Source organism: Convolutriloba macropyga, unplaced genomic scaffold (genome assembly GCF_964194025.1).
Source record: "Convolutriloba macropyga unplaced genomic scaffold, txConMacr16.3 SCAFFOLD_2002, whole genome shotgun sequence".
Classification (NCBI taxonomy): domain Eukaryota; kingdom Metazoa; phylum Xenacoelomorpha; order Acoela; family Convolutidae; genus Convolutriloba; species Convolutriloba macropyga.
In genome coordinates this window covers 1-11667 of record NW_027452035.1, presented here as the reverse complement: position 1 = coordinate 11667, position 11667 = coordinate 1, and the positions used below count along the sequence as shown (strand labels likewise).

Sequence of the window (11667 nt, the reverse complement as noted above, 5' to 3'; positions counted from 1 at the left end):
ATTGGTAAAGATCTGTCACATTGGAGCATTCCAGGAAAAAAATGCTTCATATTTTCCTTCTACACTAATTGTTGGGCACATTCTAATGACTAGGCCGACTTCTCATTTGGCTACCAACCATTAATGGTTGCTGAAATGCCAATAAATTCTTACTAGACAATAGAAAGTGAATTAGCGCCTATTCGCCCGAAAAATGAGTATCGACACTTTTTCACACTTTTCACAGCCGCTGGACAAAATACATCGGGGAAAGAGCAAACGAGCAGTCTGACCATGGTTGCCGGACAAGTAGTGGCATATTGTATGCAAGAGTGTACTTTTGACCCCAAAACCAACACTTTCAGCCTACCTTCTGATGTGAAAAAGGTGAGGTCTACAATAAATCGTCCCCCGTCCTCTGAATTGACAATACCTCAGTGACCCACGTCACCCATTAATTGTACAACTTTCTTTGATTTAATGCCAGGTCAGATATGATTCTTACCTGGGTCGAAGTTTTCGCTTAAACTTATGTAAGAAATGCGCTGACAAGCGCTGAAAAACTATTTTTCAGTGGATAAATCTTTCATATTTATCCGCTCCACCTGCAGATTTTTCAACACATTTCTTAAATAGTTTCAGCATTTGTCAACATATTAATTGAATAATTATGTATGATTTATCCACTGACAATTTTTTCAGCGGCTGTTCAGCGCATTTCTTACATAATTATCAGTTCTTTCAGCACTTATCGTGCACAATTTCAGCGCTTTGTGCACTTATATTGCACATTTTCAGCACTTAGCTTACGCATTTTCAACAATTAAAGTAGATTTATTAAAACAATATCAAATATTCTGTAAAACTATTTTCTGCTTCTCTACCTATAGAAGCAGTACTGGAGCATGGCTAAAAATCATTGCAACAGAGCAGTCTCAATTAAAAGAATAAGAGTTGGAAAACTGGTAAAAGATTTAATAATGTTGTCAACTGAAAACATAAAACAGTGATCGCCAATAGACTATACTGCCATATTAATTGCTTGAATGAAAACAAATAACTTAAGTGTAATGGTCTTCCATGCATTAGCCGTGATGAAATTGTGACGCTTTTCAGTTGTTCTCTTTTCCAAAAATATAAATAACCAATTTTAAAGCTTATTTTTGAATGATTAGTAGCTCTTCAAAATTGCAAAAGATGAGGGAGCGTATATGCTGACTACGTTATAAGCAAATGTGATCAAATAATTTGCACTTAAAATTTTTTTTTTGGTATGGTTTGCACTGAAAGCGCTCAAATTGTCTCTTTATCTGGAGTGCTGAAGTTATGTAAGATTTGTTCTCATTTTTCCAAATTTTGAACATATAGAAGGAATGTACTGAAAGATGCACTGACATTTGGCAAGAAATATACCAAATTTATGTAGGAAGTGTGTTGATAGCGCTGGAAATTCGCTCTTCTTTTGAAGTGCTGAAGGTAAGTATGTATCAATTGTTCAGAAATTGTGAAGTGTCAAATTAATGTAAGGAATATGTTCAATGATGGGTTGAATTTTTGTACGAATTGCACTGATTTTAAGTTAAAAAACGAAGGAAATTGAGATTTTGGTAGTGCTGAAATTGTGCAAGAGATGTGCTGAAGGTTCTGCGAAAATTTTGTAAGAAAAGTGTTGACAAGCGCTGAAACTTTTTGTATTCAGCGTCTTCAGCCCCTAAGACTAAACTTTCAACACATTCAGCAGATTGCTTACAAAGTTTCAGCGTATTCAACTCTTTTCTTACAAAATTGACCGATTAGTCTCGTTCACATTTCAACCCGGGTAGTAACCATACTTGGTCACATATCATACGTATAATTTCATAGTAGTCATCCAAAGATTGTATATGACTTCCCGCAAAAAATAAATTTGACAGCCAACAATTGCATAATCTTAAATATTTTTAAACCTTGAAAAAATTCTAAGAGATAATACAACGTCATTTGACATTAAAAACATGGTAGAAGATGTATGATTCTCGGTAATATAATAGGGTCAAGAATGACTGCATGGTAATCATACAAATACTGTCAAATTTATCATCCCTTATGACCGTAGACTCGACTAACGCGACGTGATTTTCATCTTCAATTTGCATTTCAAAGGTAAGGAACGCATGAATGACTGTTTTCAAAATACAAAACATAGGAATTTGTTTATTTTTATTTTGTCTCCAGCCAGCAATGAGCACACATTTAATGTCGTGGTAATACATTAGAACTCCTTGACTATACGTTAGAAGCAGCACCCAATAAGGTAATCTTGGGATTTTATCTATTTCGGGAGACCAATTGGAATTATTTTTCTCCTCAGAAAGAAAAAATATTAACACAACCATTATCAAAAATATCAAGCTCCTAATGGGTTATGGCATACAAACATGGAACAGTTTGCTGATTAAACCTATATAGGAACTTGCTCAGTACAAGATAAACTTCTCAATATATCAAAAAATCAAAAACGAATTAAGAATTTTAAACCAAGGAAAAGCAAAACGAGAAAACAAAAATTTTGTATCAAAAATCAATGATAGAGATGAAACCGACACACTTTTTTACACTAACCAAAAAAATAGAGACAAGGTTTGACGCATGCGTGGATTTCGGGGTTATTTTTAACACAGGAGGCGTTTGTTTTTCTATGGTACCAGTGCTCTGCCTTAAATTGAAACCTCGATCTCTATAAATATCACGTGCCTCTTGAAGTGGGAGCTTCTAATGCAGAAGATATTAAGGGAAAAATAGAACTTTTGCAGCTACAGAATTGTGAAATCTTTTCACTGGAGAAATCAGTCAGGATAAAAAATTGATGTCTGTTTCTCACAGAACGGTATTAATAGTGGAAAAAACAGGGAAAATATCCATAACTTCTGCCTTAAAATCCAATGTTATCGACAGAGCTGAAGATTTGCGTTTTGTTCCTGAAAACTAAGCTGTTTTAATTTTCTGTAAAAATTTGCTATCTAAATCTCTGATTTCAATGGAAAAAAAATACATGGAAATCTTTTTTTAACTGGTATCTTTGTTTTATGTGGAAAAAAGAAAATCAATTGCCAAATTTTTTGTTTTTGAAAAGAAACTGTTCGGTTAGTACTTCTATGGTATTGATGAATTTATATACGCAGAGCTCATGAACACTGTATTGACTTGTATGAACACAGCTAAAAGAACAGTTGCTCGTAGTGATTTTAACTAATATGTAGAAATTGAACTAAAAATTAAAAGATAACGACCACGGGTTGTTTCAGCAACATTTTTAGTTCTGCAGCGCCGTTCGCATAATTAAAAATTTAGATTACAACAAAGTCGATAACTTTACCATTTCAAATTGAATTTTTTAATTCTGATCATATTTTGACAAATGTATCTCTTTTTATTCCTAAAGGTATTGATTGAGACATTATACTTATTGTCGTAACAGTTATCAACTGCTTAAAAATCATTTGTTAGTTCTGTGAAAAAGCGCTACCAAAATTTTTTCTGCTGTTTGAAAAATTCTGCCCTTTTTAGTTCTGACAAGATAAAGAAATGTGAATAACTTTTGAAAAAAAAGAAATACATTTTCCAGAGAGAACGTTCAACACATACTTACAATACATACACACAATTGAAATCGTTTAATGTTTTTGTTATAAAACAATTAACGGTTGTTTTATTTCATGTTTTTTTGTGTCAGAGAGATTTGCATGTGTACACAGTTGAAGTAAAATGTTTTTATTTACAATTGAAGACTTTTCACTTTTGGTTGGCTGTTTTTGGCATATAATTGCAACATCAATGATTTGTATAATCTTGCTGGAAGTTTAGTTGTTGACTCCTTAAAACTTATGAATTGCTGTTGAAAAAGTAATTACTGAATAACTATTGCCTTAAAGTTAAACAAGTACACAAAATTGAATTACCCACTTCTCTAATTACGCAAAAATTGCTCAATTTTTGATCTCGTTGTAAAAAAAGAATTAATTATCACTTATTGAAGAAAACAATTGCAAAACTACTAATACTTCCAGCAAGATTTGCCTACACGTGGTGCTCAGTTTGATGATTTATGTTAGCATCTTTGAATAGTCAATTCATGCAGAAATGCTATCTGGCAAAAAGAACAAAAGGTTTCAGTTACGTGATTCTTGTTGCATACTTAGGTTTCAATTCTTATTTTAAATAAAATCCCAATGATTTTGTATTCGGTTGCAAAAACGGGCCAAGTATACAAAATTAATCCAAGTGTACTTTGCTATTGTAACCACTGAGAAATATTAGCCGTTTACTTCCTTCCAAAAATGATGGAAGTTTTATAAAAATGACTCATGAAAATTATCTTAAGAATTCTACAATTTCAATATAATTTTACTCAAAATCCGAGAAAAAAATATTCAAGATTATCTGAGCAACTCTAGTTCTCAATTGCTTTGTGAAATTAAGAGTTTTGCTTGGATAATGAAAAAGATGCGACTATAAATTTACCGCTGTCTTTAAAATTCTGCCCTTTTTAGTTCTGACAAGATAAAGAAATGTAAATAACTTTTTAAAAAAATACATATTTCAAAGAACGTTCAGCACATAGTTACAATATCAAGCACACAATTGAAATCGTTTAATGTTTTTGTTATAAAACATTTAACGGTTGTTTTATTTCATGTTTTTTTTTTGTGTCAGAGAGATTTGCATGTGTACACAGTTAAAGTAAAAAGTTTTTATTTACAATTTGAATAACACAAGAAGACTTTTCACTTTTGGTTCACTGTTTTTTTGGCATATAATGGCAACATCAATGGTTTTTAGTGCAATCGTTTTGCAAGCTGTTATAAAACCAAGTTGAGACAGAATTCAAGTTTAGTTGTTTGTAAAAAGGGCTGTTGCAATTAGTGGCCAATTGCTTCGAAGATTTTATTAAATTCTTATGACTGTGAGATTTTATAAAATTTAAAAAGCCGATATTTGAAAATTATTTTTAGGAAATGGACGTTTTCTTTCGAATAATTGCCAAAAAAAGGTCATTTCAAGCCATTTCCACGCAAAAAAATTGATTTGTATAATACTTCTGCTTTGTGACCTCTAACTTACAGTTTGTCACATTTGTCACATGTTATGTTTCTGCTACAAGTTTTTTATTCATCTATAACAGAATATTACACAATTTTTTGAGAGCAGCCGGACATGATTTTACAGTTTTCCTGCTCACAAGGCAAAGTTAATTTTGGTAGGATTTCAGAGTCTTAGAACTTACATCTTCCAGGAAGCAAAGTTGTTTGGGGTTATGGAACAGGGGTTGCAAATCGCCTAAAAAATTTCTCGAGATTATTAATAATTTGAATATTTTTATGAGAACAAAGAGTGAAAAACTTTCTAAAAAGCAGCGTTCTAAACCCTGTTGTCTTTAAAAAATGTCAAACGTAAACTCTTTGAATTCCACTATTTTTCAGAAAAAAATCAAACTTCAATATGGTTGATTTTTTTTTCTAAAATATTGTGGCATTCAAAGAGTTTGCGTTTGTACTTTTCCGGAAAATATGACTTTTCGCAGTTTAAACTAATCCAAAATGTTTAACCGAAAATAGATAATCACAAAATCTGGTTTTGATTGCATACTTTGATCACATTGTATTAAATCAACTCCAATCAATGGGAAAGAATCCATTAAAATGATTGTCCTACATGACTTTGCCATGATGACTCTTCAAAATTAGCTAGCATAAACTATGAGTTTCCAATATAAATAGATATTAGAGATTTGAGGGGCTGCTTGGTAAATTTATGTGTTTTTTAAACATTTTCGAACAATGGTTCTCTATCAAATGTTACAATCTTGGTATAATTTCGTTGCTTTATTGTGGCGCCTTCCATCTTAAGGAATGCTTAACTATATGTACATAACAAAACTGAAATGCGTTCATCTTTCGATAAAAAAGACAGTTTCAGGGAAGAATCTCTCAATAAAAAAATTACGGTGAATAATTTTAGATCTCCGGCCGTTTTCTTCAAAACTCCCGTCAAAAGGATAAGTTTTGAATTTTTCATTGATTAAAATGGAAACTGTGATTTGTTATTTAACGTAACATAAATACATTTTCTAAGTATTCGAGCTTCCTTTATAAAGAAATTTTAGTTTTTCGAAGATTTTGTTTTTCCTAATTTTTTGAGAATTCGAAAGTTTATTTTCGATTTTTCTCCCCCCTCATAATTTTCCATGTATTTTCGAAGCAAAAAAAGGTAAGATAAGGAAAAATTTGTTTATGATTTTATGTTGAATTTTATATGTTCATTTATCTGAACAGCGTATAAGGTTCTAGAAGAAATCTGGAACTGAACGTCAAATCTTTAGAAGAAGTACTGATTCGTGAAGTTGCAAGTCCTAGATCAGTACGATATCAGACCTCTGATTACTTCAATTTCTAAACTTGGCACATCTTAAATCAAAATTTGAGTCTAGGGCAAGTCTTGTGTCAGTCTGGGCCAAGATTTAACAAGTTTTGCGCAAGTATTGGCCAAGACTTGACAAGACTTGGGTCAAGTTATGAGCACAATTTTCTTTGGTTGGTTTGCTTTCGTTGGGTAACGAAATGTGAATGCCGCCACTTACATTGGCTCGCCTAAAAGACTCTCCAAAGTGAAAAATGAACCACAAGATAACACGAGTATTTTCACAAAGTTCACTTGATAGAGAATGATAAAATTCTGATTTCGCCCAAAGATACCACTCATCGCCACTTCTTATCTACCCATTGAAAAAAGAATTTGGTTTCGGGGTGAATATATGGGACAGTTGAAGCTGGTATGTGCTCAATTCAGAAATAGATCGGTCTGATTAGCTAATTTTTTTAAACCAATTTTTGCTAGTTTTGAAATTAAATAATTTGCATTAATTATAAATAGTTTCTTCTTAAAACTCTTTTTTGCCTAACTGCACAATAGTCAATACTTGTCAAGTCGCGGCCAAGACTTGACTTAGACTTGAGCAAGTCTTGTTATGTCTTCACACGTCTCGCGACTTGAGATAAGACGCAATCAGTACCCATTTTTCAATTCAAGACGTGTAGTTCATTGGAGAAGTACTTATTAAGACTTGAAATTCGTCCCGGGATAATATTGTGGAAACGCAGATATAAAGTAGTGTATTATTATCTGAAGTTATTCTACTGCATTTAAAAAAGGTTACACAATGGCACAGCAATCAAAGATTCCAAAGCAATTAATCAACATAATACCAACTTACTGCACTTTATTGAGCTCCAATTTTCTCAGTTTTGAATTTACTTGTTATAAATACTTAATGAAAAATATGTCACTAGTATCCGATGAAATTTACCATTTACGCTCTTTAACAAAATTCTGTAATCGTCATATTGACTGCGGTGATCTGCATATGAAAATAATTGACTGCATTTTAATTGCGGTAAATTATCTCTTGCAGAAATTTTTCCAGCAAATTATCAGGGTGTTTCCTAATTATCCGTGTATTTTTTTTAAAAAAAACTAAAACTAACTATTGTGTTTGACCAGACGACTAGCCAGTCACCGGAAACAGAGAAAGCGTCAGTAAATGGCACCACTGATTGAGAGTTGGAGTCACGGCAAACAAATATGGACTATTTTTACAAGCGGGATTTCTTCACAATCACAACTTAATCAGGTTAGAAACCCTCGATTTAGAGTATTGGGCGTTGGCAAGTAACTTAAATTTCAGTCAATCTTCGTTTTTCACATAAATCCTGCGCTTCCAATGGTCAACAATTATTTGGTTCGATACTTGTACTCGGCCTTTTGCATCACTTACCTACGTCATCACATTGTATATGAGGTTAGGCCGGGTAAAAAACCAGGACAGACATTTTTTCTTCTTTAGGAGCGCAAGGATTAATCCAGAAACGAAGATGGCCTGCAACTTTCAAAAGAAAGCATTAAGTGAAATTCAAGAGGTGCTCCCTGCTACAGTGATTCGGGAACTTTTAAAAGTAAAATAAATTGCTAAAAAAGAAACGTATCAGCACAATTTTAAGTTAATTTAGTTGTTCGATTTGACCAGAGGCACACATTTTATGGGTCATTTGTCTTGTTTTAGGCAAACTCTCCAAAACAAAATTTTTTATTAAACTAAAGAAAAATTTGTTACAAAAATAATGGTAAAAGACTATTTAAAACTTATAAATTGATGTTGAAAAAGTAATTACCGAATAACTATTTTACTAAAATTAAATAAGTACACAAAATTGACCTAACCACTTCTCTAATTACGCACAAATTGCTCAATTTTTGATCTCGTCGTGATAAAATAATTTTTTTATCACTTATTGAAGAAAACAATAGCAAAACTAAGACTTCCAGCAAGATTTGCCTACACTTCGTGCTCAGCTTGATGATTTATGTTACATCTTTGAATAGTTAATTCATGCAGAAATGCTATTTGGCAAAATAGAAAAAAGGTTTCAGTTATGTGATTCTCGTTGCATACTTAGGTTTCAATTCTGATTTTAAATAAAATCCCAACGATTTTGTGTTCGGTTTCAAAAACAGGCCAAGTATACAAAATTAATCCAAGTGTACTTTGCTATTGTAACCACTGAGAAATATTAGCCGTTTACTTCCTTCCAAAAATGATGGAAGTTTTATAAAAATGACTCATGAAAATTATCTTAAGAATTCTACAATTTCAATATAATTTTACTCAAAATCCGAGAAAAAAATATGCAAGATTATCTGAGCAACTCTAGTTCTCAATTGCTTTGGGAAATCAAGAGTTTTGCTTAGACAATGAAAAAGATGCGACTTCAGCGATTCAAAAATACATATTAGATAACTTTTTCTCAAACATTGCGTAAAGGTAACTTGATCTCTTTTAAAGGAAACACACGCATTGATAGTGGTTACGGGGTCTGGCAACAATAAAAGAATTTTACTAATCTTAAAATGCCATATATGATGCCATAACATACTAAACATACAATGACCATAAATGTTTTCGAGTTTAGCTGACAAAGAGTCCAAAGGGTCACATGCAGTTCCAAAACAACGTTTCGATGAGAAAAGTTGCAATATTCGGTACTTTATTTTTATAGTGCCACGTTTACAAAAAACGCTATAAAATTTTTTTATGAACCTTTTTATCTTTACAATATTACCATAAAATAATCAGCAAAATTAAAAAACTGATTTAAGAAAATCAAAATATGACCTCTAAAAAAGTTTGGCTTCTACTTAGTATCATTTATAACTAAAAAGACACTTTTTTACAATTATTTTTGTGTTATGCTGCAATTGTTTTTTTTAGTTTAGTCAGTAAGTCATAAATTAAGCTGGATTATGAGATAAGAGGTATTAAACTACTACTTTTCATGAAAAAATTCTGCATCTATCAATAGAGATCAAGTTCACACGAATTAAATCTGGTAAAGTTTAAAAAAAAACTTTTTCGAAATTTCTTGCAATTATTTAGAGTATTGGTCTACAAGAACGTTGTATGCTAAGAAGAGCTGATTTTTTGCCGAGACGTTTTTATTGAGAAATACTTCAATTTGAAAACTAATTATTTAATTAATTGATTATTAGTTTGGTCTCAATTCTCCTATAGTTGATTGTTTGTAACTCCACGGTAGCCGGTCCCCAGCCCTGATGAGAATGGAGGATGGAGACACCACCAGAAAATACAGGAAAATCTCAAAGGCGGTTTTTCTTATCAACATGAGATAATTTTCAACAGTACATGAGCTATATAATCATGATAATCATAATCAAGCTGTGTCATTTTTAGTTCGATTGTCAACCTCATTTGTGCAGGTGAAAAAATAGATTAAGTCAAGATTTATGATTCGAATTACCGGGTCTGTGATTGGAACATAATTGATTATGATTAGAAAAGCCAGATTTATGACTCGAAATACGGGGGTCAATGTTCAGACATAACAGATTTATGAATCGAAATACCGGGGTTTTGTTCTGAAATACCAGAATCATTATTTGAAATACGGGATGTATGATTCAAATTATGTTGATTTATGATTCGAAGTACGGGATGATTGATTCGAAGTAAAATGATTTATGGTTTATGACTTGAGAGACCGGTTCACAGTTCCGAAACACCAGATTTATTAATCGAATTAGCGGGTCATTGCCCCGAAATATCAGATTTATTAATCAAAATATCGGGTGATTAACTTCTTCCGGGTCCATGTATTTAACGACCCTAGAATGACATCCCCAGACGACCTTTTGCCGAGTCACAATTCCACGACCTCAGCCCGGGTTGAGCCTAAACTAATTGAGACATAACATGATACTTCTAACACGATACTTCCTTTTGTTTTTTTAGATCAGTTAAAATAATAAAGCTCTTGTATACTTACGTAATTTGATTATCATTTCAAATTGAATTCAAATATCGAATTTCAATAATAATTAATGACGGTCATCCGCCTAGAAATCGGCGACTCTTGTCGGAGATTAAAATCATGAGAATTTTCAGGCATTTTTGGCAAACTTTCCAAAAATCAATAGGCAATTTGAGCTTGAATAAACTATAATTGTAATTTTCCCAGTTTTCAGTCATGCTTCAATACCTGGCACTGGGGCGGCTTGCACACTGCGCGTTTTATATTTACATCCCCATTTATCAATTCTTGCAAATATTAAAACTTGGGAGGCCTTTGTAACATCTCGATTCGTTAAGATTTCATGACAGATCTCAACATGCTTTGAATAGGTCTTGCTTTTCTCTTGGCATTGTGCATAATTTGACGATTTCCTATCAAGAATCAAGATCTTATCAAGATATTTTAAGTTCCGTTTCACTTGTATAGCTCGTGTGTTAATGTGCAATGAATTTTCTTCTTTTCAGCTACTATTCAAGAAAATTTGTGTTTCTTATTGTCAATACAGGTGTTGGGAAAATGAGGTGAAGAAGTGGGCATTCCGAAAAACTTGATGGGAACCACTGCCTAACTGCACCACATTTAATCACCCAGTGGGCACCAAAGTGGCCTATTTCACATCTTCTTCATTTATGAACAGACAGCAAACTTCATATCTAATTAATACGCATGTTATGCATTGTACAATAAGTGCTTTCATTTTCCTTGAGTAAATTTACCTTTTGAGTAAACATCGAGTTTTAGAGCGAGTGAACTGAGTTTAAGAGAGAACGTGCTTTCATTTTCAACGAGAACTGATAATTGGTTTGACTATTTCATTATTTTAGCATGTATTTAATTTAGACTTTCATGGAGAGCAAAAAAGAAATTTTGCTCGAGAAAGTGCAACTGCAATTTAATTTTAAAGTCCTCTCAACTTTTGAACGGTAGTGTAATAATCAGAAAATCAGCATTTCTGCCTTTTCAGGACAGAAATGTCATCTTGTGTGGGGTAATAAATTTCAGTTTTACCGAGCTATTCTTGACAAAAACCTTTTGCTGCGAAAGAACTGATGGAATTTTCTTGCAATGTGTTAGTTAAGCAACATAAAATCTGCTAATTGCTGATATGACAACTTTGTCTGCAACGAAGTCATGTTTAAATAGTCTAATTTATGAGAAAACTGTAAATCAAGTTAACATAAAACTCACCGAATTGTTTTTCAAGTATAATTATAGTTTCCTTTTATACAAACTTATAGCTAATGAAACTGATTTGGCACTTTGGATAACAGTTTTGATTTGTTTGGAA

General features: G+C 32.5%; 1 long non-coding RNA gene across 1 annotated transcript; it reads left to right on the top strand.

Moving 5' to 3' along the window:
- The first annotated feature begins 229 nt into the window (after nt 1–229).
- LOC142357127 (uncharacterized) lies at nt 230–11110 on the top strand. The gene is made up of 3 exons (XR_012761555.1): nt 230–366; nt 7516–7645; nt 10885–11110. It is a non-coding gene; the product is annotated as an uncharacterized LOC142357127 (long non-coding RNA).
- The last annotated feature ends 557 nt before the right edge of the window (nt 11111–11667 follow it).